Here is an 8,193-nt window from a genome sequence, read left to right as displayed (position 1 = left end):
CAGATACTTGAGATAACAGTTCCTCTTTTGATGTTGACACGTCCTCTGGAGGGGTCATAAAAGTAGTGGGGGTGAGGGGGTACCAAAGGTGATTGTAATCACAGTCAGCAGGAAATGCCTTCAACAGCATTCTACATTATTTTCTTTCAAATCCAGCTAACAGAGAGGAATCATATCTTAACACCCCCCACTGTAAATACTTTGTATCAATGCTCTCCCTTGTAACAGCTGATTATCTCATTCACAGAGGGCACGGAAGGGACAGACACGATGAAGCAACTTTATAATTTTGACAGTCTGATCACACCTGTCATCATCCTGCTTCACAACAGATCATAAATGTTTTTTTTTTTTTAACCAATAGGTTGGTTGCAAAAATCTTCAGTCAAAAGGCATTTGGTGAGTTGTCTTTATCTCCTTTGTTTTTCAGGTTGCGAAAAGCTTCAAATCTATAAAAGTAACTTTCAGTTTCCGGCAAACGCACTTGATTTATTGACAAACTGAATGACATATTAAGTTATAATAAGATTTGTGAGATGATATACACGTGCGCATACCGCTGCTGAAGTTTCCTCTTTTATCATGTTGCATTCCGCTGAGCCAAGTGCAAACAAATCTATCAAACTATAAATTGTACTCAGAGGAATATCAAATCATCTCTCTCTGGTGGATCATTCATAAGTCATGCAGAAAGCCTAACGTTATGACCTGCTACATTCGCTGATAGAAACAACTGGATAAGCATGGTGGGAATGACAATGAAAATTTTGATATTTTTATCTTATTTTTTTCTCCGAACTTCTGCCCTACTGTGTATACTTTGTTTAAAGTCTCAGCACTTGATCATGTCCTTACATTTGGTCACTGCAAGTGAGTCCCACTTGGAATCACCCCAAATCACCTTAGAATTGGTCAATTTCAGTCATTGGTGTCATGTAATTTTTGGTGTGGTTTAGAAATAATTTCATGATACAAATAAAGTTTGAATAAATTAAGCTACGATTAGGTGTGTCAAGATTTATAAATGAGTTAATGCAAAGGCAATAATTGATTATGTCGATATTGGCAATTTGCAGATTGTACTTTAACAGAAAGTGGTTAAGCTAAATTTCATTTTTGACTCATTTAATAATAAAGAAATGCTCATCTTTGCCAGACGTGATGTGATGACATCAGCAAGGTATTCACTGTATCAATGCATACAACTTGATCGATGTAACAACACATTTCTATTTGGGGGAAAAAAAAATCTTTGATGCATGCACTTTCATTATCCTTTATTAAAACAATTTGAGGAACTTTCTATACACTGTTTGAATCTAACAGCATTGCAAAAAGCCAACAGCAAATATGTTAGGTAACAGCAGAATTCTTCTATGTACGCTATAAATATAGATTTGAATCAATAACATAAAGCAAGTGTTATGCGCAATATTCCAACCAACTCCACTTGTGACAGAATGGTGTATCTTGACTTCCAAGTTGTCAACAAAGTGTAAAAACGCTGGTTCAGCAATTCAATATTCAGAAGACGACCAGACAGACAGTTGTTAGGGGGTGGATCGATCCAAATGCTGATAATATTGATACCAAATCAGTATCGATATCGGATCGATACAATGAGATTGATTAGCAGTTTCAGTTTCGCTCTTGTATGCACAGCTGTGATTTTGTCAAACAGGTGACGGTCAGGTTGCCGGACTTCCTCGCCTCCCTCGACTCCGTTGCCTCCGACCCTCTTCCCGTCTTGTCTTGTGCTGTCTGCCATCTGACTTATGCGGCGTCAGACTACACGAATGGAGTCCAATGTTGACGTCGTGCGTCGTGGCCTATTTTCAGTTGTCTTGACGCGTCGTAGCCTGTGTAGTGCCACACACACACGCACGCACGCACGCACGCACGCACGCACGCACGCACGCACGCACGCACACACACACACACACACACACACACACACACACACGGTTCCCTGACTTTGGCCAGTACTGCGATGGAGTGCAGGCCTTGTCACTCACTCCCTTACCAGCGCGTTCTTTTCTGTCCAAAATATCTTGCAGGACACACAAGTCACTGGAGTTACCACCCCAAAAAGTTGTATTCCCTGCGGCGGGAGCACGCACGCATATATACATTGCTGGAGTGTCACTACAAAGTAAATATATTGCATATATATATTTTAATCGGGATAAAAGGGATCGAGACTTTTCCGTTGCTGGTCCCTCTCTATGGAATGGCCTCCCACTGAACATTTGGCAAGCTCCCTCGCTGCCGATCTTTAAAACCCGCCTCAAAACTCACTTGTATTCCTTGGCATTTGACTCAGCGTGACTCACATTTGATCTTAGTTTAACTGTTTGGTGCTTTCTACCATCTTTGTTACTGATTTATTACTTTACTGTTGTATATGTTAGTTGTTCCATGTACAGCACTTTGTATGCAGCGATGGCTGTTTGAAAGTGCCCTATAAATACAGTTGAGTTGAGAGTTGAGTAATTCTTTGAAGCAGTAATATTCATGTGCCCAACACATTGCCTTCTACAGTGAGCTTAGTACCCAGTCATAGCCAATAATGCAGTTGTACTAATAATCCATCCATCTATCAATTTTCCAATCCGCTTATCCTCACAAGGGTCGAGGGGGGTGCTGGAACCTATCCCAGCTGTCTTCGGGCAGGAGGCAGGGGACACCCTGAACTGGTTGCCAGCCAATCGCAGGGCACACACAGACAAACAAATATCCACACTCAGTAGATCATGCAAACTCCACACAGGGAGGCCGGAGCCGGATTGAACCAGGTACCTCTGCACTGTGAGATCGATGCGCGAACCACTCGCCCACTGGACCGCCCTTGTACTAATAAGTCTCTGTGTCATGAATGACCCTAATGAGGAAGAGCGGTTCAGGAAATGGTTTGATTTGATGTATTGCTGTTGAAGCACAACAAATTCCGTGTTAAGGGGAAAAAAAATATTTGCATGGTTGATGGAATAAATACATTACAATAACAAATTATGATCAAAGAGTAATGATTCTGTGGCACAGTGGTCTGTTAGCACGTCCGCCTCACAGTGCAGAGGTGCAGGGTCTGATTCCAGGACCCAGCCTTCCTGTGTGGAATTTGCATATTGAAACAAAACAGCAAGGAAAAAACGAAGATGCAAGTTCTCGCTTGAAAGTTTTTCAACCTAGACTGGAGAGTTTATTTTGAAGAAAGAACAAAGATGAGTTAGGTGTAAAGAGAGAGCTTATTTAAACAGCAGCGGCAAACTGCAACAAAGAGAACGCAAATTAGTTTCTGATCTCCCAATCGGGACATGAAACACCAAGTTGTGTGTCCCTGCTACGCTGCAGCCAACCAGACTCAGACAGGGGCTCAGCCCGTCCCACCGGCTGGAGCAGCTTTTCTCTCACAGACCTCTTCATGATCAACGCAAATGCGAGCACTGGTGTTGTGCACGAACCAATTCTTAGAGCACCGCCGAGAGGAGACAGTAGTGATGCGTTCAAAGCCATAAGAATCAACGATACCCTCACCAACTACCCGGTTACATCTGTCTATTGATCGATCGATTGATCAATCTATCTATCTAATCTTAAACTTATATACTGTACGCTCACATTTTTTGGGGAGTCCGCACGACCATTGAGTGAATGGTGCGCGCTACCGGCGAGTGCCAATCAGCCGGGATTGGGCATGGAATTGCGTTCATTTCTGTTGGCCCTGGAGTACATTTCTCATTATTCCGCCGTTTCAATCTAGCCACGACATTTACATGTTATAAATAATCGGTGTACCGCTGGTTCATGATTCCGTTTTTACTTTTTTGCGATGACAGGGCAATGCTGCATCACATTTTTTTCCGGACTTCTCCCGTGGGTATATTTTTGTGCCAGTTGAACTTTGAAAAGTGAAGGAAGCCTGTATGTGCGAAGATGCCGCCTCCGAGAGGTATGAATGGTTATTATAGAGAAGAAACACGCATTTCAGGGCCGGTGACTTGACATCCTGTGATTTTCATCCTCCTTTCATATTTAATAGAGGGGTACAATACCTGACGGCAATATTTTCAGCTGTCAAGGTGTGCCTGCTGAAAAGGGCGAACCCAGATTCGTGTTGGGGCCACTTGACAGGAAAAAATTCTTTTAGATTACATTTGCAAAACAAACATTTTTGCTTTTCATTCGTTTGTTTCCAAATTGTTTGGGGGTTAGTTGCCATGTCTTATTACCATTGTAAACATTAAAAAAAAAAAAAAAAAAAAAAAACCTCCACTTATGTTTGTGTGTGGCTTTCCCTAAATATAGGCCTGTGTGTTTGATGTTTTCTGGACCTGACAACTTTTTCAATGAAACCTGTTTAATTTCAGACTATTTATTCTTCTTACTGCTTCTTAAACAGCGGTTGAAGACCACTGTGGCCACCTGGGATTACTGGAATTAATGCAACATTATCATTGTTTCGCTTTCGTGTGACAAGAGTTTTCTCAGTCGTACTGTGTTCATTCAGCCTATTAGCCTAATATTCATTTTCGTATCCATATAGAGGCGGACACGCAAGAGAAAAGACAGCTGAAAAGATACAAAAGGAAGCCGATTATAAATGAAGAGAGGAAAATGTTAAAGAACAAAATAATAATCATAGGCTATGATGAGGAGACTTAATCCTGTCCTTGGCATGTGAGCAAGGGACGATCGGATGGTAGCAGCACGAAAGGCTGTGCTTTTATAATGTTTCGTAAGATAATTAAGTTATTGTGAAATATTTTTAAGAGGGATAGAAATTAAGACGTTTTCAAATATAGGCAACAGTTACTGATGCAAAATGCACTTTCTAAATACCAGATCTTATATAGATTTGCTTTTCAATTGGTAATTTTAAATTCTCTCTCTCCTCGGAACAACTGCTTACCGGTACTCATTTTAGAGAGACTCCGCCTTTTCTGGGCCGCATGCCTCTTGACCTGAACTTCTAAAGTTCACTTGCACATGAGAATTTGTGTTTTTAAACGCTGTATCCAGTCAAGTCACTATTTGTCCAGCTATTTTAGACGCACTAACACAGCTACACAGTCTCATCAATTTTGAATAAACATGTTGCAGTACAGTCTGCCTCACAGTGCGGAGGTGCAGGGTTCGATTCCGGCCCTGGCCTTTCAAGTTTAATGTAACACTCTGTCAGGGGCGGCCAACCAGTCAGAGACTAAGACCCAATTTTTTTACTGTATTCCTGCAAAGAGCCACACACACACACACGCACGCACGCACGCACGCACGCACGCACGCACGCACACGCACAGGCACACACACGACCATGCACTCACACACATATGCATGCACGCCACGACGAGCAGCAGCCTGAGCACTCGAACATAAATGAAACCCAAAGACACAAACACACAAATCTTTTGTTTCCGCCATTTCCTCCTCCCACCGCTCGCGGTTGACTTGGGACCAGTCTGCTGGCTCTTGGTCGACATATTGCGCACCGCTGCCTTAAAAACAGAGGTAATTCGCTGACTAGCTGAGCACTTAGCACTTAGCGCCGTTGTCTGCGCGTGAGCGGTGATTCAGTCATCTGATTGGTTGCCCTCTTTGTCAATCAAGTAATGGGATTGGCGAAAGGCTGACGTAGTACGCTCTATGTATTAAGAACCGTTGTTTTAATTAATGGCAGCGCCATCGCAGAGCTGTTTTCGACAATTGTCGTGTGAAAGCCTGGGAGGCGCATTGAACCAGCCAAAGAGCCGCATGCGGCTCGTGAGCCGCGGGTTGGCCACCCGTGCTCTAAATTGTCCATAGGTGTGACTGTGAGCGCAGACGGTTATTTGTGTATGCGTGCCCTGCGATTGGCTGGCAACCGGTCCAAGGTGTCGCCCGCCTACTGCCCGAAGATGGCTGGGATAGGCTCCAGCACTGTCACGATGCGAGGTGGTGGTGGACCCAAAAAGCAGGCAAGAGGGAGGAGCAGGGTGTATTTGAAGAAGTGTATTGATAAAACACAGAAAACTAAATCCTAAACAAACAAAGTCCAAAGTATCAACCAAAAACCATGACTGAAGCTCAAAACTATCAATAACAAAAACATGACCAAAAACATGACCGAAACATGACTGACAAACAAACATGACAGCAGCAAAAAGCAACAATGACCCGACAATGATTGTTCGGGCTGGGAGTCCTTTTAAAGCCACTAATTACCTAATGACCAACAGGTGTGCAGCGGCAGGGAGAGCCCTACAGTGCCACCTGTTGGTCCCAAACCGAATCATGACAAGCACGCCCCGTGTCCAGATGAACCGAATCAGGCGCAGGGCTGCGTTTGATCGCTCTGTCAAGGCACTCTGCACGATGACAGATGACGAGTTAGATCAGTGTGTGAGAGAGATTCAGTCAAGGCAGCCTAACTCTGACTATTGAATGATGAGGACATCCTGCAAGCCAGAGGGCTGTGGGTGCAGTATAGCCGTTTCAGAGCCTCCATGAACCGTGCTGACACCACTGGTATCATTAATCGAATGCTCCATGTCGGATGTATTGCTCGACAGGCCGACTCACTTCCAAGACCCCCGTCTTCGATGCACATAGGCATGGGCGTCATTAGGCCTATTTTAGGGAGGCTTCAGCCTCTGCTGGACAGGTGAGTCTATCAGATCTCAAGGCTAATTTTACTTGCAAGGCTGTTCCCAAAATGCAATCGCAGCTTACAGTAAGTATTGAGCAGCAAACTTGTGTTTTTCCAAAGTGATGAAGCTTTTGCATCTCATTGTACTAACTCAAACAGCATATCACGGCAGACATCTCAAAATACATTGTCTTCTGGCGGCTAAGCATATATTAATACATTTTGGTAGAGAGGAATATAGGACTACTGTCATATAGGTTATGTTATCGGGCATCCTTCTAATTCCCTTGAACAACCAAGATTGAACTTTTGAACTCTTTATAATTTCTATTATCTAGTCCAGTTAAAGTCCAGGGGAGGAAGCCCCATCATAGTAAAGAGGATACTAATGTGATGTGTGTAGTTCTTCATAGCCTCTTCATTTTGCTCTCAAAGTGCACGGAATTGATGGATTTTTAACAGAATGTAGAAAAAATTTATCCGGGGGGGCATGCCCCCGGACCCCCCTAAAGGGGCTGTGTTCCCCTTGGGGCTAAGCCCCCCTTGTTCTTCAAACCTAGTGACGCCCCTGCACATAGGTACAGTCAAACCATAAATTAATTTGCTCAGTCCATTTTTCATTTTTTTCTGACTTGCAGTATGTCTTAGCTAACTTTTTTGTCTCTCTTTCAGCTCCAACATCGTTAAGTCACTGATGGGTTGTTTTTTTTTCCGCAAGGTTAGCACAATCGTTTGGATAAAGTGCTCATATTTCTATACTTGAGTGCCTCATAGAAGTGTTCTTGTGCTGCAGATAAATATCTCGGTGCAGCCTCTAACAACCTTGCATCAACCACACTGGGATTCTTCCAAGAATCAGTTAAGAAGTTTGGTTTTCCTCTCAGGTAAATAAATATAAGTTTGGGGTTAGGATTTTAGTCGACAACAATATTACTGTGCCGGTGGTGGAAAGTAATGACGTTTATGCAATTACAGTATTTAAAGATTTCCTTCAACGAGCTGTTAAAATGTCCATTAAAAACTTTACTTGAAAGAATTAAAATCTGAATCCACTTTATCTCTTATATGACATATGTTCATATGTTATGTCATGACCAGTGGCGATTGCTCTCGGACTGTAAGGGAAGCTCAACTTCCCCTAAAATGTCAAAGAATAAGTGATCAAATATATGAATGTAAATTTCATTGTGTGTACATGTCATTGACTAAATATGCGCTACAACGTACTCAACTTTTGTTCCGAATCAGCTTCTTCTAACTGGTTACGACGCGACTCCCTTCCCATTCATTCCCGCAGCTTCGCTGTGCTTTAAACCAGGGGTCCCCAACCTTTTTTGCCCCACGGACCGGTTTAAGTCAGACAATATTTTCAGGGACCGGCATTTAAGGTGTGGCGAATTAATACAACAAAATAATATGGTATGACCTGCATGAAAACTGTGGTGTTTTCGAAATATAATAATAAACACAAGGAGCGTCTAATCTGGTCGCAACACTCTTATCGCTCTTAATGTTTAATGCCTTCAAAATACGATACAACGCAAATTCAAAGTGCATGAAAATGACGACTC

At 42.8% G+C, this 8,193-nt stretch overlaps 1 long non-coding RNA gene across 1 annotated transcript in view; it reads right to left on the bottom strand.

Moving 5' to 3' along the window:
- The window catches only part of LOC109522847 (uncharacterized), a 19,218-nt gene that overhangs the window by 1,060 nt on the left and 9,965 nt on the right, over nt 1–8,193 (bottom strand). The gene's annotated exons all lie outside the window — the stretch shown is intronic.

The sequence above is a fragment of the Hippocampus comes genome, unplaced genomic scaffold (assembly GCF_001891065.2).
Source record: "Hippocampus comes isolate QL1 unplaced genomic scaffold, H_comes_QL1_v1.1 scaffold270, whole genome shotgun sequence".
Lineage (NCBI taxonomy): Eukaryota > Metazoa > Chordata > Actinopteri > Syngnathiformes > Syngnathidae > Hippocampus > Hippocampus comes.
This window is presented reverse-complemented; position numbering and strand designations above follow the sequence as displayed.